Below are 23,190 nucleotides of genomic sequence, written 5' to 3' on the forward strand. Positions count from 1 at the left end.
AACACCAGTCAGGGACTGGAGAGCCATGTCACCCCACACTTTCCCAAGTTGTCACAGGATGAGATAGAGGCTGTAGGGGGGAAGCAGAGAAATCGAGTCTATGAAACTATATCACACGTTTTGATGACGCACTGTGCAGACTTGAAATGCCTTGAGCAGAGAGACACGGAGCTTAACAGAGTGTGCACTGATGGGGGTGCCAAGCTCATTACAGCCACAAGCAGATAGGAAAACCCTAGGGAAAACAGCACACAAACACAATGCAAGGGACGAGGGGAAGGGTGCTGCCCTGAGAAGATAGTGCTACTACGCAATTTAGGGACTTATTTATACTCAGTTTGCACCAAATTAGTGTCATTTTTTTTTAACTCTAATTCGGTTCAAAACTAACTCCATATTTATACTTTGGTGCTAGACCCACCTAGTGCCAAATTTATGGAGTTAAAGTCATTTTTGGAAGTGGAAACCTACCTTGCCTTAATGAGATGCAAGGTAGGCGTTCCCGTGTAAAAAATGATTCAATGCACGGGAAGGAGGAGGGGGTCAAAAAATGGGGCAAAACTTCCTTTGCCCCATTTTTTAACACCTGGGTCAGGGCAGGCGTTAGGGGGCCTGTGGGCCTATTTCCATGGTGGAACACCATGCAATAAGCCTACAGGTGACCTCCTGAGGCCTCAGGGACTCCCCCATCCACACCAGAGGGACAGCAGAGGATGGGGGACCCCATCCCAGGTAAGTATAGGTAAGTAAAGGTAAGTATCAATCAATCAATCAAATTGTTGAGCGCGCTTCTCACCCGGAAGGGTCTCAAAGTGCTGGGGTGGGGTGCTACTGGTGGAAGAGCCTGGTCTTGAGGCACTTTCTGGAGGTCAGGAGGTCCTGGGTCTTACGTAGGTTGGCGTGGAGGGAGTTCCAGGTTTTGGCGGCGAGGTGGGAGAAGGATCTGCCGCCGGTTGTGGTACGGTGAATCGGGGGGACTGTTGCGAGGGCGGGGTTGGCAGAGCGGAGCTGGCGTGTCAGGTTGTGGAAGTTAAGTCGATCGTTGAGGTTGGCCGGTCCGGTGTCGTGGAGAGCTTTGCGAGCGTGGATTAGGATTTTGAAGATGATCCTTTTGTTGACGGGTAGCCAGTGGAGGTCCCTGAGGTGGGCAGAGATGTGTTCGTGGCGAGAGAGGGTTGAGGATGAGACGTGCTGAAGCGTTCTGGAGGCGCAGGAGATTTTTTTGGAGCTTGGCCGTTGTTCCCGAGTAGAGGGCATTGCCGTAGTCCAGTCTGCTGCTAACGAGGGCGTGGGTGACCGTTCTTCTGGTTTCCGCGAAATCCACCTGAAGGTCTTGCGGAGCATTCGAAGGGTGTTGAAGCATGAGGACGAGATGGCATTGACTTGCTGGGTCATGGAGAGTGAAGAGTTTAGTATGAAGCCAAGGTTGCGTGCATGGGTGGTGGGTGTTGGGGGCGACCCCTGGGTGGCTGGCCACCAGGAGTCATCCCATGCTGACTTGTTGGGGCCAAAGATGATGATCTCGGTCTTTTCTGATTTCAGCTTGAGGTGGCTTGCTGTCATACAGTTGGTGATAGCGAGGAGTCCGGTGGTTATTTTATTTTTTAAAGTGCCATTGGGTGCCCTGAAATGGGTGCCCCTACATGGCACTGGGTGCATTAGCCATGCCCAGGGGAAACTTGGTCCCCTGTGCTGGCCATTGGAGTGGTGGTAATGACTCCTGTCTTTTCTAAGACAGGAGTCATGTGGTATGGATGGTTTTGTGTCAGAAAATGACTCTAGGCAGATTAGAGTCTTTTTTTACTCTAATCCGCCTAGCGTTTTGGTGCAAAAACCTCTTCTTCCATACTGCCAGTTGTTGGAAAATGGGTTATTGGTAAGGGCAGGTAAGTACCTACACTTAGCAGTAGGCCACTAACCTTCACTAAGGTCCAGTTAGGTCTTAGTAAATTAAATCTAGCTCAACCCTTGCTAGCTTGGCAACGAGCGACAAGGCTTAACTTAGGAGACAAGGCGTAAAGCATTCAAATATCACGAAACAGTAATCAAATAAAACACAGGAAACAGTTTAAAAATCCGAAATCAATTTATAAAACTAGATTATATTTTTATCTTTAAAATGACACCAAAAATTATAAAATCGGATAAGGGGAACCGGAAATACGAATTTTTAAAGAATTAATGCTTTCTAGCGCATAGAAGCAACTAGCGCTCAAAGGGTTAAAAAAGGTCACACTGGAAAGGAACAAAGTCCAGAGTTCAGGCCACCCACAAGGTAACACTGTCACACTTACTGTCAGAAGTGTTTGATTCAGGAAGGTGGTCCACAGCACCAGCCAAGGGTTCAGAGGCCCTGGTGTGGCTCTTGGGGTCTGGGACTACAACTCCCACAATGCACCTCTTCAACTTATGGAGTTGCTCCAAACGATTCCAAACTTCTGGATCTCCTTCTAGAGATCCTTTTTGTGTCCTTGAAGTGTACACAACTTGATCCAAGGTTCCAGAAGCTCTAATTTGCTCCTTGGGAGTTGGGACTACAATTCCCAGAATGCACCTGGTCAGAATCCTCAAATGGCCACTGGACGCTGGTCAGCTGGGCTCTGCTTGCAGGACTTGATGCAGGGGACTCTGGGCAGCTCCTTTGTACCTGTAGCAAACAGGGAGTCCCTCCTTGAACCAGTTGAAGCCAGGCAAAGTCCTTCTTGTGGTGAAGCCCAAGTGTGCAGCTGGTGCAGTCCTTCTGAGTGCAGGGTCCAGGTGCAGGCCAGGGGTCCAGCAGGGGATTCCTTCTTCTTCTGTAGTTCTTCCTGGTAGGGATGTGGTAGGGAACTGAGGTGTGGGTGCAGGTCTGCCAGTTTTATCCTTGCTCCTCGGTTAAAAACTGGGGGGTCCTGGTTCTCCAATCAGGGGTAGGGTCCTTCCCCCTGTGATGACCACTTCCTGGGAAGTGTGGCAAAAATCAATCCCAGGAGGCAACATTCCTCAAAAATCCATCATGGCTGAAAGTGATTTTTGGAGCTTACATGTTGCTGAGCCCACCCACTGGTGTGGCTAAAAATCATAACCACACCCCTCTCCTGCCCTCTCCTACTCTAATCAAGGGGGCACCTAGTTGCCTGGTGTTGCAGGATGTGGGGGTGTTGCTGGGTTGCTCTAAATGTCCTTCTCTGCCTTTGAAGACTAGTTTGGCAGCCCTCCCCCTTCCTGCCTCACCATCTGCTGAGGGGAGATCCCCTCCCACAGACACATCTCTTTGTGTGAAGCCAGGCCACTTCACACCTCATCAAGGCAGCCTAGCCAGGCTGCCAGAGGCTGGCCAATCAGAGCACAGCAGCAAACACAATGCAGGGCTGAAGTTGGCAACTTTTCAGGTAAAGTTTAAAACTCTTTACCTGAGCAAGTTATATTAAATCCCACCATTGGAAGTTGTGGGATTTATTACAACAATTAATTTGATACCAAACTCTTTGTATATGTCACTTAAGGGGACTTTTAAAATTAAAATAAAGTCTCCCCATTCTAGCCTATGAAGGCCATTCACTACAATGAGGGAAAATTAATTTGGCTGTTTTTACCTCACCAGGGCTTATAGAACTATTATTATAAGGTCCCTACCTATAGGTACATGGCACCCAGCCCTAGGGGCACATAGGGCACACCTTAGGGGTGACTTATATGTAAAAATAAGGTAGTTTAAGACCTTAGAACTACTTTTAATTCCAAAGTCTAATTTGCATATAACTTTAATTTAAAAGCAGCCAGCAAGGCAGGCCTGCCTTTAAAATGACACTGGGCACCTCAGCAGTGCACCTATGGGCACCTATGGGGTCCCTAAACCTACATGCCCTACCATATACTAGGGACTTATAGGTAGGTTGACTTAGCCAATTATAATTAGCCTAATTTGCATACTGATTTTACACAGAGCACAAGCCCTGGGACTGGTTAGCAGTACCCAGGGCACCATCAGAGTCAGGAAAACACCAGCAAAAAGTGGAAAATGGGGGCAAAAAGCTAGGGGGCCTCTGCAATCAGTCCTGTTCTCTCACACCAGCCCAACCCGACTAAAGTAATTTTTTTTGCCGCTAGCCTAACCTTTGCACCGGCTTGCACCATTCCATAAATATTGTGCCCGGCTGGTGCACAGAAATGGTGCAAGCCGGTGCTAACTTTTTGGTGCAAAACTGAGTTGGTGCAGTTTTGCACCAACATATATAAATCAGGTCCTAAGTGTGTGGGTCCTCCATAGCACGTTTGCTCTCCCAGGTGAAATGTGCCTCCTTATAGAGAACTTCAAACAGTGGAATTACGAAAAAAACATATGCATGAAATATCCCAGCTTCTAAAAATTGCCGTGTGCTCCTTTGGGTTCATTATTTTGATACACACATCTAATTATCATAACACCAATTAAAGTCGATCCAATATATTGATGCATATCTAACTAAAACAATTTGTGTTAGAAAACATGGTAAAAACAATTGTGTTTGTGATATCTATAAAAAGCAGAAAGTGATGAAATTTCTCAACTGATCGAGTAGTACATGGTGTGTCGATAATTTAACCGACTCCCTATTTTGTCTCCAAGTGGATCTCTCAGGGGAACTCAACAAGATTCTATACAAGCTGTTGCATTTGCCCATCTAGAACAGCAGCTTTTTGTTTTCTTTCTGTGCTCCTTTCTGGGTGTACTAGTCGATTATGTATTATTTGAAAAGTTGTTTCATTTATAAAAGAAGAGAACAGTTTGCACAGATGGAGAGGATACCTGCAAAGATGGAAGGCTGAGACTGATAATTGCCCTGTCTCCTCCTATAGGTTTTCGATATTTCCCTATGAAAGTTCACCTCTTTAGCAGATGAACTGTGATCTTAGACACAACGTATGTGTCAGCTCCAGAATGCTACCAGGGAGAGTGCTAGACTTCTATCCAGGTCGCACTATAATCATCAGCAGCTGAGGATGCTGAATGACTGTTTCACATTCGTAGCCATTACCTGTTGCTATGCCGTGACAACCTGAGAAGGCATGGTGCAGCATACAGACACCATGGGAGGTTATTGACATGGTCACAAGTGACTTGTGCCTTCCAGGCCCAAAAGCATTTGTACTCAGTTTGAACCCCTTGTGCTGGCTCAGCCCATGCACACCCATCACCACGGCTGTTCTGACAGTCATAGCTCCTAGCGGTGAATTACGCTGAAAAAAGGGTGTTCGGAGTGCCTCAGAAATCTCGATCTAGATGATTGGCTCTGGCTCAGTTTAAGGTCCTCCTGGACACTCCAGCCCAAACCCAGCCAAGTTTTTATGTGGCTTATCCCTCCCCCCTTGCTCTAACCCTCTAACCTCATGTGAATTAAAGGCAAATCATGAACCTTTGACATGAAACATACAAGAGAAGGAGTTACTCATCTAGTAGCTGAATTGCACAATGTGAAACCAGCGGACCTGGGCTCATTCCTGGCTTCCGTGCTTGACCAAATTGTTTGATGCTGGGCAAATATTTGATTTCACTGACCTCCTTTTTCCTCTTTATCACATATAAGATATCCTTCCCATGAGTTCATGATGTGCACTGCACAAAAACATCTCATGTTTGAGTTAATGGATTTTAATGTTGCTAAATATATAATAAACATCTAGGAAACACATGGAACTTGACAACTGACTTGTCCGCTAATTCACTATTGGCATTGTCAGCAGGGCAGAGGGGCGGGAATGTTTCTAAGTTAATGTTTAAAAACTATCATTTTTTAATAAATGCCTCTCAATGCAGTAATATAATCAAATTTAATAATTGAATTTTGAAGATACGTTACCATACTTTTATATGATGTTTATTGCATGATCTATATGGCAAGTATTTTTATGGCTTGTCTCAGATATGGGATCTTCCAAGCCACTACTGTTTTTTGTTGATTTTATGAAAGGAAATGTGCTCGGAAATGCTCCATTTTACCACTTCTTTAAAGAAGATCCACAGGCAGTTGTGAGATCCCCCAAACGCTTCACCCAGCTCCTACAACTACTTTAAAATAGCCATTACAGGTCTGAGATCTACAAAATGTGTATTGCATATGATTTATTTGATTACATCAACAGATGTTGTGTAACCTAAATAATGTAATAGTGCAAATGTAATTGAGTTTGGTGCCTTTCGGAATAAATAAAATAGACAATATTTGAGATGGATACATTTAGCATTGTTCAATTTGTGGGTTCTTGACATTTTTTGGAGAAGTTGAATAAGTGAATTTGGAAGAACAACACAACTATCTAATACTAAACCCCCTGTGTTGTCTTTGCACATGGTGTACCAGTATCTGCAGTTAACATTGAAATCAAATGTTCATTTTTGTTGAAAACCTGTGTGTTTCCAGGAAATATTGTGCAAGAAGTGCCCTTCTCCTCCTACTTTTGCACTTTATCTCACTCGCTTCTAAAAAAACAATTCCGTCTCTTTTGTGCAATTTCCTCTCAACAAACTACCTCTGTGCCTTATTCTGCTCCTTTCCAAAGAAAAAAAAAAGAAAAACTTGCTGTGTCACTAAATCCAGACTTGATAAAATCCCATTAACCAACTTTTTATATATGAAACTCGATCTAACAGTTTAAACTATTTGCTATGAACATTATTTGCACTTAATTCCACACATGTAATGTCCCAAATACTGTTGTGTCTTAGCTCATCTTTCAGGCTTTCTTTTAGCTAGCCGTATGGCCTTGGCATGTGGCGTTATGTTATGCAAACTTGTATAGCGCATCAAGACATAAGGGTATCCTGGTTCTATGTAATGCAAAAGGAGGAACTGAGAGGGAGCGAAAGGTCCACCTATTGGTTATAAAGTCAGGCTGTTCATAGCAGATCTTGTGTTTTACACAATGAAAATGGGAGAAAAAAGGTGCCCATCACACACAGAAAAAGATGTGCTTTCCAACTGTTCACGGTTAAACCTAAGTACGTCAACAAGCTAAGCTTTAAAAAAGAGTAACCTACGAACAGGACGGTAGTGTAGAAGCATCTGATTAGGATAGGAAGGTTCTTTGCCAGAGAAAGCCCTATGTACACAACACAGTAACTTAAAGCTAATCCTCTTCACTATTACAACCATCGAAGCGAACCTAGAGCTGCAGAAGTATGGCGAGGCCAGCATAATGCTAGTCTAGAAGCTGCGTTTTGAATCCACTGGAGCCATTTTATAACTCCAACAGATGAACCCAGAAAAAGACAATTGCAGTAGACCAAACAAATAGGAATAGTTGATTGGACCACTAGTGAGCATGGAGAACTGTGTAAGAGCATAACACAGGTGGGAAATAAGTACTTGACCTGCCTGGCAAGGGAGAGCTTATTGCCCAGATGGAAACCTAAATTGCAAAATGTCTCACTTTCTGAGTAGGAATGAGGGAAGTTCCTAAAGCTACAGACCCGAATGCCTCTGGCGATGGCAGAGGGGAGGTGATTGTTATAACAAAAAGACACTTCCCTTTTATCTGCATTGAATTTCAAAGAATTATGGGACAGCCAGGACACCACTGCTAGCGTGCACTCATGAAAAAAAGAGATGGGATTGGTCACTGTATTGCCATCAGAAATAACTGTTGAGTGTTATATGCGTGGTTCAATGAATTAACATCATATGATCTTAAAAGCTGAGCGAACGGGCGGATGTATGTGGTAAAGAAGATGGGATTGAGTGCAGATCCCAGCAGCACACCGTGACGCAGTGCTTTGAATTCAGAGTGGAAAGGCAGGAGTGACAGCTTGACTTCTGCACTCCAAATGGGATATACACAATTTATTTCTTTTGAGTGGTTACAAGCTCCTAAAATCGTATTTGCCTGGAAACTGCCTTTGTGGAAAATGCATATTTTTGTAAGATTTTAGTGCTATCTTTAGCTCAAGTTTAGGTTCTAGGGCCACACCCTTTCAAGATATTTGTATCTGATTTTACCTTCTTTCAGAGAAGCTTTATACCATGGGGGTTCTAGACGAGCCTTTCTGTGCTGAGATGTGTTTAAAGGGAAGAACAGCATCTAGAACAGGTTGAATCCACTTGAGATAGCTCTTGTAGCCTGAACTCACCAAGCCATTTTCCCATTCTGAGGCTCCAAAAGTATCCATGAGGTTATTGTTTTTTAATTTCCCTCGTGACTGTGTCGAAATGGGCTTTCTGTTACCACCCTTCAGGTTATTCACATTTCTCAACTCCTCCAATCTGAAATAAATCAAGAAATGACCTGCCTATGCCTGCAGAGGGATGTCTGTGCATACCACTAATCTCTCAAGGGCAAGGCTTAAATCAAGCATATGACAATCTTTGTGTGTGCTTGTATTTACCTTTTCAAAGAGATCAAGTGCCAATAATGTATTAATAAAATGAGTTGCCTGCTCATTCTTTGTCGTCTCTCCCCTACATTAAAATCTCCCTTGTAGAAGGAAGGCGAAGTGAGAGTTTAGTAGCTGCACCAGAAAGTCTCTGGCAGGTCAGCAAAGTTGAGTAAGGCCCCAAGTGAACAATCAAACAATATGCCACTAATGAAGCCTGAAGTGGAGCAAGAAATTGAAAACTGCGGCAGTCCAACAGAGGTGAAAAAGGCTTAATTTGAAAGATTGTACATTTAAGCTATCTTTAGGCAATCCCATTTTACGTTTTAACCTATAGTAATGGATAACACCTCCCTGAATGGGAAATAGTCCTTATCAGTGAAAACATATAAAGACTAATCAACACCTGCACACACACAAACTAAAATGTAATTCAAAGAAATGAAAACAAAGAGTCATTTCTGTTTCTTCCTAAACCATGCATATGGGATAGTGGTGAAAACATAACACCAGACTTTCTGCATACCAACGAAATTCATTGCAGCAAAGTGTCCCATTGTTATGTGTGATACCTCAAGCTAACCCCGGCTTTCTACTCAACTGCACTTTACTGCTTTTGGTGGGGGAAGGGGGTAGAGGAGGAGGTTGAGACAAATGTTACAATTCTAACAGTCAAATTCCAAGTCCTAGAATACAATGTGATGTTTGTTAAAAGGTTGACTTAAGTGAGACATTTGCCATGGGGGCACTTGCCAGCTACGAACATCCATATCAGCAGCAATGTAGTCAGAAAAAGAGTGCAGTCAATCATTGGCAAGCCTGCTTTAAAGCATCAAGTTTTATGTGTTATAGAATTCTGGACCACAAATTAATCTGGTGTAATTGAAAATTTCAAAGGTTTCACAAGGTTACTATGCTATTGGCAGGTAGGTAGCTGAAGACCCCTAATTGTATCCAGGAATGTGTTTATTAAAGCATTTGAATATAGCACTCTTAGGGCCAGATGTAGAAAGGCTTTAATGCGTCGCAAACAGCGAAAATCGCTGTTTGTGAGGCGCAAAACCCACATTAGGATGCCCATTCCCATTTTGCGAGTCGATAACCTGGTTAACGACTCGTAAAATGGGACTGCGAGTCGCAAATAGGAAGGGGTATTCCCCTTCCTATTTGCAAGTCACAGTGCGTTGTAGGATTGTTTGTGACCGCGGTCACAAAGCAATCGCAGTTACCACCAGTGTCACACTGGTGGCAACCCATTCGCAAAAGGGAAGGGGTCCCCATGGGACCCCTTCCCCTTTGTGAATGGCCTTGAAAACATTTTTGCAGAGTAGGCAGTGGTCCTATGGACCACTGCCTGCTCTGAAAAAAATGAAACTGACACGTTTCATTTTTTTCATTTTTTTAATGCATCTCGTTTTCCTTTAAAGAAAACGCGCTGCATTACAAAAAAAAACTGCTTTATCTCCAGCAGGCCACCATCCCTGTGAGTGCTGCGACACGCAAGGGGGTCGCAAATTTCGACCCACCTCATTAATATTAATGAGGTCGGCCATGGCGACCCCCTTGCGACTCGCAGATGGTGTCAGAGACATCATCCTGCATTCGGCATTGCGAGTCGTTTTTTCCTACATCTGGCCCTTACTTTCGAATCCATTAAATTGCTGTAAACCAGACAGAGACTTGACCGAATGAGCGTGAGAGGTAATGCAATGTGAGGAAGAGTAAAGAGATGTGTCTAGAATATGTCCGTTGGGTATACCTCCATTGGGAAGACACTACATACCCTGCATTACTTCTCCTTTGAATTAAATATGCATTCATAACAATCACCGCAAAAAACAATGGGCCTCATTTACAAGAAACTGGTTCATCACTCACGATGCACCAGTTTGCTTTTCTCCACCCTGCACCCCCTAACAACACCATGGTGCTTTGCTGTACTAGTGACAAAAATGTTGCCGCAAATCCAGCAAAGCGCGGGAATGCGCATAGAGCAAATCACAGCCTCACTATAATGCCTGCCCTGAGCAAGCATTTAAAAATTATGCTAGAATGACACAGTGAAATCCTGTAGATTTCACTGCACCATTCTTAAGGGCCCCTTTGCAGAGGAATGCCTCCCTTGCATACATTATAGCTGGCGCAGGTATAATGTGGTGCAGGGTTTACAAACTGGTGCATTGGTTCCATTGCGCCAGTTTTGTAAATACAGTGCAGGGTGGACAACTGTTCTGCGCTGCGGTACAGTCAGAAAACAATTAGCCTACGGCAGCTCAATGGGCTTATAAATGAGCCTAAACGTTTTAAACACAATTTTAATCTGTTTTGAGGGCTAGGACAGCTGAATAAACACTGATAAGCATTGTTTTCAAAGGGCTTGGAAGACAAAGAAAACACCACCAAAACCCACTGAAAACAGGACAGCCTAGCTATCATTAAAGACAACTGGTAAGCCTCTACTTATTCAGGGTGGGTTAGGAGGAGATTCTTGTAACTTTCAAGGCATGTGGATGCCAAATCAGGTGTTATATCCTCTCAGTTCCATGTTTCAGTATTAAAAAGTGTATCTAACATTTCTGTGGTGAGTACCTCATAGATATCCAGCACACACATTACAAAGGAACACAGATCAGTCACTTCGCATAGCAATTCTGGTATCTGTCTACCGGATAAAGTGGTGCACAGGATTCAACTGCATTTGTTATATAAAGTTTAACTGGAAGTACTCTTAAATCATGAAATCTTCGTTAAAACCACATTTATTTCTTCAGTTTGTATATATTTGGTGTGAATATGAGACTGTATGGAAAGACCTATTTTTGCATGTTTTCCCCTACATTTTTGGGATGATTCTGTTGCTTTTGTTACTCTGAGAGTGTACTGTGGTCTGCTGACTTCACCTCAGTGGCAGTGTTCAAACCCCTTACAAAGTGTAAGTCACATTGGCCAAACCCAAATGGCAGGTACTGATGTTAGACCTGACAGCCTTAGGGTGGTCTTCTCCCCCCAAAGTTCTGCCTGCCCCCACCCTTTTCTGACCTTGTTTTTGCTGTCTTTAGGACTCTATGCACTATACCACAGCTAACAAGTGCTAAAGTGCTCTCTCTCCTAAAAAATGGTAACATTGGCTCATACCAAATTAGCATATTTCATTTACTTACACGTCCCTAGTAAAGTGCACTACATGTGCCCAGGGCCTTTAAATTAAATGCTACTAGTGGGCCTGCAACATGGATTGTGGCACCCACTTAAGTAGTCCCCTTAACCAAGACTCAGGCCTGCCATTGTAGAGCCTGTCTGTGCAGCTTACACTGCCACCCTGACCTGGCAAGCTAAACCTCTTGCTAGGCCTAAACCTTTCCTGTTAATACATATGTCACCCCTAAGGTAGGCTGTATGTGACCCACAGGGCAAGGTGCAATGTATGTAAGAGGCAGGACATGTACTTTTAAATGTTATATGCCCTAGTAGTGAAAAACTCCTAAATTCTTTTTTCACTACTGCAAGGCCTATCTTTCCCATAGGATAACCTTGGGATCACATTATTACAGCTTGTAAGTGTAATTCACAACCTGGTTGAAATAAATTTGTCAAGTTTGGTGTCTCTAGACTCACAATTTAAAATCATAATTTATGGTGAAGTCACATTTTGAATGGCATTTCTGCAAATGCCACTTTTAGAAAGTTGCCATTTTCCTGCTTTAGCCATTTTGTGCCTACTGCCTGTCTCTGATATACACCTGGGGTGGTGTGACAGCTGGACTTATGCATTCCCTCTACAGAGCCACACAGAAAGGGAGCTTAGGTGTGACTGATAGACCATCCACAGGCAGATGGGCTATCCTAGGCAAGATTGGAGTAGGGGTTGACATTTATACTTGAATGGCCCTGTAGTGAGTCTGAAGCCAAGGCAGGAAGGGGGGAACATCTGTGCACTTCAAAGGCCTTTCTTTGAAGTCTCCCTCCCTTCAAAGGCACAACTGATTAAAAGTACTGGAACTCTGACACCATCACGTCAGTACACTTAAGGACCTGTTGATACTCTGCCAGTAAGAAGAACTGATGTGCTGCTCAAAGAGCTGCCATTCTGCTGAGATGCTACTCTGCTTGCTTTGCTGACCTGCTGCGTGCTTCCCTCTTGCTTGGAAGTGAGAAGGACTGGACCTGCATCTCTGCATCCCAGACCCAAAGTGACCCTAAGGGCTTGCTGGCTTTCTGTCTGTTGTCTGAAGTCTCAGGGGCACAAAATGCTTCCAACTCACCTGCTACAGCTCCTGGACCCATCTCCAACCAGCTCATGACCACCCAAGATGTGCCTCTCCAGTCCTGGGATCTTGGAAGTGTTTTTTGTCTCCTGAAATCAAGCTTTTGGGCTCTTCGTGGCTGCAAATGGGCCCGCTTGCACTGGAACCGTGCCACTTGCCAGAAGAATCAGCGCAAGCCACCACAAACTCATCTCTTCGCACAGCAGATACGGCCACTCACCACCGTGAGGCTTCAGTCCGCCCATCCACAGACCACCACCAGTGACACTCTTGTTGCACTCGGTGAACTTCTTCCCTCCGAGCGGGACTCTTGGGTCAACTTTGGAGAAAATAAAAAAAATAGCTGGACTTACCTGTATGTGACTTTCAGTCCATTGCGTTCGACCTGATCGTTTGGATTTACCCTGGTCTAGCACGACCAGATATCCCCAACTCACGCTTATTGGATTTTTGTTGTTTTGGTCTTGTTTTGTTCATTAAATTCATCTTTATTTTTGTAACCTGGTGTGGAATATTTTTGTGTTTTTTTTACTGTTTTACTCTTTGAAATGTTGCACAAATACTTTGCACATTGCCTTTTAAGCTAAGCTTCACTGCTCTGTGCCAAGCTACCAGAGAGTGAGCACAGGTTAATTTATGGTGTATATCGGATTTACCCTGATGAGTATTGTGGTTCCTGCTTGGACAGGGTGAATATGTCTGCTAACCAGAAACCCAATTTCTAAAACTGGCTTACTTATAAGTCTCTAGTATATGGTACCTAGGGTACCAGAGGCACGTAAGGCAGAGTGTTCATGCATGGCTGCAGCACTGATTGTTTATCATGTCTGTGACATTGTACTAAATGGCTCCCAGGCTGCCACTGCAGACTGGAAGGGCAGTGTTTACACTGCCATTTCGACTTTGCCATTCAAACCAACGGCAAAGCCAACCCGTCCCTTAATAGTAGATGTTAGTCACCCTTAAGCAGTGCCTTTACAGTCCTATAGAAGTGAGCTGTATATCAAGGTGAGACAAGTATTTTTGGTTTGTCTTAGCAGCAACTCTTTCCAATTGTCATTTTGCTGTGGAAAAGGTAGTAGCCCCATTGGCTAGTACATGTTTACTGGGTGACACCCCAGCCTGGCAAATCTCTGAATGGGACTAATTAATTGAGTACTGTAAGGTATCAAATTAATCATGACATCAACCCTGACCTGATTCCCAGGTAAATTTGATGGCCACTATTAAAGTAATGCAAAGTTGCCACTATATGACCTACCTGGTCCAGTGGCCTCACACGGGCACTTGCCCAACAACAGCTTTCTGCTCATCTGGGGAGTTGTGTGAGCAACTCCCAGGCTTAGGAACAGTAGCAACCTGCGAAAGGGTGAGGTGTTACCTCCCCTTAGCAGGAAGCCACTCAGGGTGTTAGCTCAAAAGGTGAGCTTGAAAGGGGAAGTTGTCGTTGGTGGACAAATGTTGATAACACTCTAGAGAGGCTGCCCTTTGTTCAGGTAGACAGACTGGAGACAGGGCCAGGGAGGGAAGACCAGCTCCCAAACTGGTTTTTCAGTGGTCATGTTGCCCCCAGGTAGCCACACCTCTAGGGTGGGCTACCAAGCACCTCACAGTCAAGGAAAGCTTCAGGCATCTTGAGGGTGGCTAGAATAGTGCACCCTTGGATTGCCACATGCCACAATTTGCCAGAAATTCATCACCCAGGGATAAATATGGCGCCCCTTACACCCTGAACCTCATTTCACACCGTAACAGCAGCAAGGACTGAAAAAGGACTGCCCTGATGCCCTTAGACCCACATAAAGAGAGGCTGGACTGTCTAGAGACTACACCTGTTGCACTATGGGCTAGTGAAGATGGGAATGTGCCTAGGGATCCTGGCATGGGGAATAATTATGCCTCAGTCCCAGACTAAAGCAGTGACTCCAAGGATCAGTTGACTGATCCCCTGGTGCCAGCTCCAAGGAGAGAAGAGATGAAGTCCCAACTGGCAAGTTGGTAGCCACTACAGAAGAATCCACAGCTCCCAGCCACTGGGCACCCCAAGAGACCAATCCTCTATGGCCAAAAGTTGCACCCAAGTCTGCCGGACCTGGGAGTGCCATCAGAGTATGTCATTCCCGGGTCCGAAGGGTCCCAAGAGGGGCACCAGCCTCCACCAAAGATTTTCACTCCAAGCATTGTGTCCGTAGACCAGTAACCCGGCAGCAGCTGTCCTTCTACTGGCTTGAAGAAGACTTCGTGAGACCCTGACCTCGGTGGCTAAAGTCACCCCACATCACCTATGGAATGAGGAATCACCATAAAGGCACCCCCGTCGACCACATAGCAGCTGGAGCATGCTTGAGCAACTTTTCATCCTGCATTCCCAGCATCAGGACCACTCCATTATAGTCTATGGCAGTTGTAGTATAAAGTTGGGAACTGGATTGGAAAACGCTGTGCTGGCCAGGTAACTGTCCATATCTACCACATTGCCCCACCCCATCTCCCTCCCCTAGACCTCTATCTTGTTGGATTTTGTCTACCAAACCTGACTGGAGTACCTGAATTAACTTTTCCAAACTTTTGAAAAGTTTCCAATCTTTTTGTTGACCAATTCTTGATTGTGAGTGGATTTACAAGTGATAACATCTTTAAAAATCTGTATCTCCAGATTTTGCTCATCAAGGTCTCTAACAATTCAGAACAATATAATCTAGTTTTATAAAATTTGTGTCCTGGTTCTTTCTTGTTGTGTGAGTTATTTTGTTGTTCGGTACTGTTAAATGCTTTACACTGTTTGTGCAAGCCTTGTTGCTCAAAAGCCATAGCTAATCCAGGGCTGAGTTTAAGGATGTTCAGATGAGCCTGACTGGAACAAGAGAGATTCTGCGAGTGTATTCCGTAGTAAGTCCACACAGCCATACCTTATAATGTACCCAAATCCTCCCAGACACCCAAACAGCAGTTGCTGCGTATTATTTAGGAAAAAGGACAAAAAGAGTAAGGCAGCCAGTGGTTGTAGAAAGCCTTTTTGAATGCCTAGATAGGTGGTGTAAGAAATTGTATTATTATGTGGGGTGGACATCTACCTCCAATGTTCACTCTTTATATTCATGGGGTAATTGAACAAGTATATAACTGTAATAATGATTCTCCCAAACTGGTTGGTCAGAAAATCATCACCTTCTTATTCATGGATGACTCCCTGTTAATTCCAAGAACCCCAACAGGCTTACAAACATTTACTTGTTAAATTATCAAGTTACTGAAATCTTTACAGAATAGAAATTCATGTGGATAAAACAAAATCTATGGCTTTTAACCCCCATAGATCCTTTAGAGGAAACATGTATCAGGGGACTCCTCTTGAAGGAGTATAGAAGTTTAATTACCTGGGTTACAGCTTGCTAGTTATATGACGTGGTTGTCGCAGATCACTTAAAGGCAGGTACTTCTATAGCTTAGAGCTTACACGTACTAGGAGTTTTACAATATTTTATTTTTTGTCCAGTATTGCCTGCTTAAGAGATTCATCATGCTAAAGTGGTTGGTGCTGCACTTTGTGGCGCTGACATATGGGGTTTTGGTAATTTGACAAAATTAGCCATAGCTGAAAATAGGTATGAGATGGCTTGATCCTTCCGCAGAATGCTCCCTTGATTCTATTACAGTTGGATCTGGCTTTAAAAAAAAAATTTTTATATCATAAATCTCAACCTTGCTATACTGGATAATGTTTTTTACCCAGTAAGGAATTAGACCCATCTGAAAAGGCATTTTGTTTTAAAAATAAGCCTTAGATCCATGCTGCAAAAGACCCTGTTTCAACTATGTCAAATCATTGTTCCATAATTTAGACATGGGTGAGTTGTAGAACAATCATGAATCTATGAAGAAGGGTACGATTGGACAATTGAAGTATTGGTTGCACATTAATGAAAATTGGTGTATGCAGTCCCTCGCAGGAAGTTTGACAGAAAAGCTTCTCAATGCAAAGTTCTTTCTAAGTTTCAAGCAGTTCCCAGATAAGATCATGCGTATTGAAGTAAGAGGGATATTTTTTAAATTTAGATATGATACTTTTCCTGTTAATTCAATCTGCAGTAAATGTTGTCAAGTGTCTCTATTAACATCTGTCTGCCGAACTAGCACATCTTCATGTGAAACGGTAGCTCACTTTGTTTTTTGCCCGCCTTGTGCTGCTATCAGAAGATTCTGGTTCCCAAACATTAGTGGAAAGTTCGACACATGGAAATTTGAGGTAGCACTTAAGGATCATAAAATCCGACAGCAATGAATCAGTTGTGTGTGTGCAGTGGCCAAGTACTTGTACAATACTTGGTGGGAAAGTCATAAATTATGCAAAAGGTAATTAACATAATTGGGTCCTCATGGGATTATGCCTAATTGATTAGGTCAGTGGTTCTTAACCTTTTGACTTTGTTGACCCCCTTTTAATCTTTACTGCAATTCAGGGACCCTCCACTGAATCATTATTGGAATCCTGGGACCCTTCTAAGACCAGGAAGTGGGGAACCCAGCTAGGCATAGTCGATGATTTGAAATACAAAGCGATGCACAAAAAATACAGAAATTAGCATTCATCAAGCAAATAAAAAAATAATGAAATATTTTATGAAATTAACAAACAAATATAAACTGTACTAAACCTTTTCTAAGCTTTTCTAAATTCAATTCGAGCCGCTCATTGTCCATACTATATTCTATTTGATGCATTTGCACTGCTCCCACAAATCAATCTGAGGATAGTAACTTCATTTTAGCCTCCAATTTCAAATTCCTTTATATTTACATATCGTTTTGAAATGTTTAGTTTTACATTTTGCGTCTTTATTTTTATATACAATCTGTTAATCATATATCATATTCTAAGCAGCCACGGACTCCCTGAGAAGGCTTTGCGGACCCACTGGTTAAGAATCACTGGATTAGGTGCTTCAGGGAAGTTTTTATTGTGAGGTTATGCTTGGAATATGTATTAAAGGTTTACTTAATATGTAGTAAGTGAACGTTTAGGATGTATCTTAAACACAGTATGGTTTTACATGATTGACTTCATGTGCATGTGAGATGCCTCGGTGTGATTGGCCTGTTTTTTTCTTAGTGGCTGTGGCATAGAAAATGAGATGAGGTGGATGTAACAATATGGGATGGATTTATATGGCTTGTACTGTGTAATTTTGTGATGATATTGTAAATTACGTATGAAGAGTACAATAGTTTTTGTACACATATTTTACAATGTTTGTTTTTATTGTATTTTAAGTGACTTGTTCCCTAAAAAAATACAGTGTACAAACTCCCTCAATAAATAATCACAACTCTTGTATGGGTGAACTCTCTACTGAAATAACCTTAGCTCAACTGCCCTGTAGCTATGACACAGAGCAGACAAGCCTAACATAAGGTAATATTTAAAGTGTAATGCACCAGCAAAATAGTAATACAGTTAAAACACTAAGCAATAAAAATCTCAAACAGAATTCGAAAAATTGAATAAAATATAAATAAGAAAAATTACACCAAAATGACAAAGATCCAATAAGTGGAATCAGAGATTTGAATTTGCAAAGTTTTAAATAGAATCAGTGCAAAAAAGCATAAAGCGCTAATGAGAGTAAGTGGTCGAAGTACACTGGTATTGCCATGATTTGGGGCTGATTACGATGTAACCCTGGTCAGATACAACAAGTGGATTGACCCTGCAGAAAAGTGTGGATGGCCAAGTTCAAAATATATTCTAAGTACTATGTCAAAAAAGAATGTTTACCCTTTTTTTGGGTAAAAAAAATCCCCAGTGTGCAGGTCCAAGCTGAAACTGTAGCCGCTGCCTTGGACCCACTGGTGAATGCAGGAAGCAGGTAAGTCCCACTAGCGCTATGGAGCTTTTCAGTTTCTGGAAAAAAATCTTCATAGTCCCAACACAGAACAGTACTTTGACCCTTTTCAGAGCTACGGGGGTAAAGCTGAAATTCAGTCTGATGTCATGGACCTGCTAGACACATACTTTTCACAGTGTGGGCCATTGAGGCTTTAGAGCAAGTTTTTGAAAGATTTCAAACTTTGTGTTAGTGCTCAAACAACCACAGTAGTATACCTGAAAGGCCCTCCGGGGATGGCACATATAGAATTATGGTGGAGGCAGAGGCCAACAGCAAAATCCAGTCCAAGGTTAATTGCCACTTACTAATATTGGAAAGGAGAAGTCTTTACCTGTCAAAACTGGTTATTTTGTCTGGTCTCATTGCAGGATGCAATCACCAAAGATAGTTACACAGTCAAGCTACCCAGGGCAGGTCTGTGGCCATGTTTTTACTGCCACTTTAGTACAGGATACAATAGGTGCTGCATTACACAAGTGACACTTAATTTTCAGACCGTGGGTGCAATTTCTACAGCATATACTAAGGACTTACAGGCAAAATTAAAATACCTACCAGGACTAAGCCAGTTTAACTATGTTAAGGCATGAACACATGCACATTATCCATTTTAGCACTAGGTAGCAGCAGAAAAAAGTGAAAACATCTCTGGTGACCACGTAGTAAAAGGCAGATTTCCTACAGAAAGCAAGAACGTTAAGCCTACCTTTGCAAAGGCTTTGAACCGGAAGCTGTATATGGATATTGCTTTGAGGGTCTGATTAATGTTCGCTGTACTGTGCAGACTGCCTAATGTTGGTAGTGGGAAGGGAATCAGGACAGGTTGAGTAAGGTGTATATTGTTAAACTGATAACTTTGCATATTGGTAAGAGAACAGTAATAGAGATCATGTTTAAGGAAACCATTGAAGTTATTTAATGTGTTAGCATAGGGAATTCATCAAGTTCTTGGCTGCTTAAAAGCAGGGAGTTTAATCGGGTAATGTACTTATTAATGAGGCAGGAGTAGTGTGCAGTTGCTTTGCAGGTGATAAAGAAGGCCATATTAAAATGAATGTTCTAGTGTACACAGAGGGTCCTGCATTCGAGTTCAGGATACTTGGAGGAAATTAAACATAGAGTGATGTGGATGTTGTAATTAAGGGAAGCAGGTAGTCCTGGACTTAGCAATTTATTTAAGACTAAAGGACAGTCCAGTAACATACGACTATTAGGCAGGCTGTGTCTTTTGACTGTGGGTGATGTGAGAAGGTAGGAAAAGAGAAGATCTCTGTGTTGCCTGCTAATTGATAGTAAAAGGAAGAGAATGGTGTCTCAGAGCATATCTGAGCTTGAAGGTGAAAGGGCCAAAGAATGATCCTACTTCAGTGGCTGATGTTGGAGATTCAGGTTAGTGAGGCACTGTCAAACTGAGATGGAGCAGCAAACACCTTAGGTGCCAATCACTGTCCATGAGTAGTCAATAATACTAAGTCTGGTGCTTATTACAAAAGTAAACCAAGCAGGAGAATCCCTCTGGTTTTCGTTTTTAAACATATTGTCTAAGTTTAAAATCCATTACAGACACTCACTATTAATCAAACTATCCAGATCCTTATTAGGAGTGACCTTATCGTATCAGTTTGATTCAATAACTTATTGAGAATAATTAGAGATCCTCTGGTTCTTTAAAGGGATGATTAATTGTAGAATTAAATGATGCGTATGACATCAAATATTGACAGGTTTCCTTAAACGCATGCTCATTGATCAGATTTACTGGTCCATTCACTCCAATCATGCACTGTTTGTTTTGAATGTATGTTTACTGCGTTTGAGGACATACTAACTTAGCACACTATCCTTCTTCCCAAAGAGGCAACACAGCATAGGGTTGTATTTACAACATCATTAGATTCCAATGTGGGGTTCTCAGTTGCTATCAACCCAATGAATGATTCCCATCTAACCCCATTAATCTATTCCTTCAGGCCCCTTATCCATCTGTGATAACTGATTATAAAGTGCTTTCCCTTATGCATCTTTACTGAGGAGTGATAAGGAGCGTAATCTTTGAGTGTCCCCTGTCCAAAGGAATTAGACCAATCTGGAGCCCTGTTGTTTTGATGTTAACCAGACATATACCCCCTTACCTCCTAATTCAGCATTCCAAAGTTCTCCTTCAGCTTCAGCGGCTTGCAACCAAAATGACTGTTTCTCAAGTTCAAACCCCAGTACTTCTTCCACCATTCTGTAATATATGCCTAAATTATGGTCCTTATCAGATGTCATGGATGTTTTAGAAAGTCACTTTCAGATTGCTATTGAGACAATGTATTGCTTTCCCTTTCAGGGACTGAATTTTTTCCACTGAGCATTTTTAGATAGGCTATGCATTTGACAAAATGACTATGATAGTGCTTTTGTCGAGTTTGACCTGATGCTTGTCTTCTCAGCATGCTTAAGTGGTTTACTTTTCTCCTCATAACTTCCTTCAACACTTACTCCAGTGAATGTTGCTGGGGCTGGTTATGCAGGAGGAGGGTGACTATGGATAACTAATAAGTGGTAGGATGTAATATATTTTCATTCATAATCCTACAGTCATCACCTAGCTTTGTTTGTAATTTTTGTTGCAAATCATTAGTAGTTCTGAGCTACATAAATGTACTTGTTAATTAATGGAATTCTTATGTGGAAATGCTCAAGGCATCAGGACAGCACTGCGGGGTAGTTGACTCCTTACATTTATTTGTTTCCGCTTTCTTTATATTACCAGCAGAACATTGATGAACTCTTAGTTTTTTTAATATTCGTGGGTGACCTCAGAGATGTGAAGGACCTCTAAAACCAGGGAGGTGTGGGTTACAAAATGATAGAAGAGGATGTTAATTTTCGCTTATATATTTTGTCCCTTTCCATTTTCCTTTTAGTACATGTTAAGTAAGTAGATGTGTAATTCTAGCCATCGAAAATATCTGGAGGCTGCTAGTCTCAATCCCAATATTATGCTCCTATTTCCCTCTACCATTCCTTAATATTACGGTGGAAGGCCTCCTCCACTTCATAACACTCGTATAATAATGATTTACTCTTCATTCAAATCTTGAAAGAAGTCCAACATGTAGTAAAAATACGGTGAAGACAATAATTGTGACACAAACACACAGATAAAGAAGGGCCTTCCACATCGCCCTTGGTAAAAAAAAGACGCAAACTAAACAACAATTGAATAGAAAAGGTAATAGCATCCAATGTTCCCTGGAAAAGTAAGAAATGTCACACACAATGTGATATTAATAGTTTTACAACAGTCTCATAAAATATATTTAGAGGAGTTAGGTCACTGGGTCAATGATGTAGCTCTTAAAAACATTTCAAACTTAGATGGTCTCAATTTGCCAACTTGGCTTGACTTGAGGGCAAAGTCTGAAGCCACTCACTGGTCCAGTTTTTACAGAGGAACAAAAATATATACATCTCAGAATATGGTCACCTGGGTTAACACCAACTGGCTAAAGGTACAAATATAGTCAGAGACCCCCAAGCTGGTCTTGCAGTCTAGTTAATAATTAATTTATTGTCAGAGAGTTGTGATAAAATGCCATTTAGATTCAGAGTGGTGGGGTTTGGGGGATAGTATGAATTCTTACATTAATGTGATTAACATTTTACAGAGCAAGCAGGCATTGCTAACCTTTAACACCAGGAATGGCGTGAAAAGGGTATGCTTTTCAAGTACTAAAGAAGGAAAGGAAGTAACCAAGAAGGTACTCCTTTCTACCTATTAAAAGATCAAAGATAATCAAAATGAAAATTAAGTTGAATGGAAAGGCCCCAGTGTTCGACATTTCTGCAGTATCATGCAAAATGATCCATGCAACAAATTAGAAATGCGTGAGAAGATAAAAAAGGATCTGGGTTGGAACACTATGGAGAGGATGAAAGGGAAAGATTGTGTATTAGAATATATATTAATATGAGGGAACTCAATGAGCAGGAAAGACAGGCGGTGGAATATTATGAGCACCGTGATCAAGATGAACTCAATATGGTGTACTTTAGTTGATAGTGACTAGAATAAAGTTCCCACCCTGTGTGACCTTAGAGTAGTGAGTTGGAATGCCTATGGTTTGAAAAGATTAAGAAATTCAGGGAATTTCGATAGGATCTGTTGGACGTTTGGCCATACGCATGGTCATCCCTAGTCTTTTTGCCTCCTTCCTCCTGGTTTTTCTGACCTCTCGCTGTTGGCTCTAGGACTCTGAGCACTTTATCACTGCTGACCAGTGCTAAAGTGCAGGTGCTCTCCCATCTAAAGTTGGTATGATTGGCTTATACCTAATTGGCATATTTAATTTACCTATAAGTCCCTTGTACAGTGGTATCTCTATACCCAGGGCCTGTAAATTAAATACTACTAGTGGGCCTGCAGCGCTTCTTGCGCCACCCACTGAAGTAGACTTTCAAACCTGTCTCAGGCCTGCTAGCGCAGGGCCTGTGTGCGCAGTTTTCTGCCACAGGGACCTGGCATCTAAATTTACTTGCCAGGCCCAGAACTCCCCTTTTACTACATGTAAGTCACCCCTAAAGTACGCCCTAGCTAGCCCTATGGGCAGGGTGCCATGTATGTAGAAAGGCAGGACATGTGCCATATTGCCTGGCCTGTCCTAGTAGTGACAAACAGCCTAACTTGGTGTCTCACTGCTGTGAGTGCTGCCTTCTCATA

The 23,190-nt window shown here is 42.4% G+C and overlaps 1 protein-coding gene across 3 annotated transcripts in view; it reads left to right on the plus strand.

Moving 5' to 3' along the window:
• Positions 1 to 23,190, plus strand: part of PDE3A (phosphodiesterase 3A) — a 955,418-nt gene that overhangs the window by 885,107 nt on the left and 47,121 nt on the right. The window lies entirely within an intron of this gene.

The sequence above is a fragment of the Pleurodeles waltl genome, chromosome 4_1, assembly GCF_031143425.1.
Source record: "Pleurodeles waltl isolate 20211129_DDA chromosome 4_1, aPleWal1.hap1.20221129, whole genome shotgun sequence".
Taxonomy (NCBI): Eukaryota; Metazoa; Chordata; class Amphibia; order Caudata; family Salamandridae; genus Pleurodeles; species Pleurodeles waltl.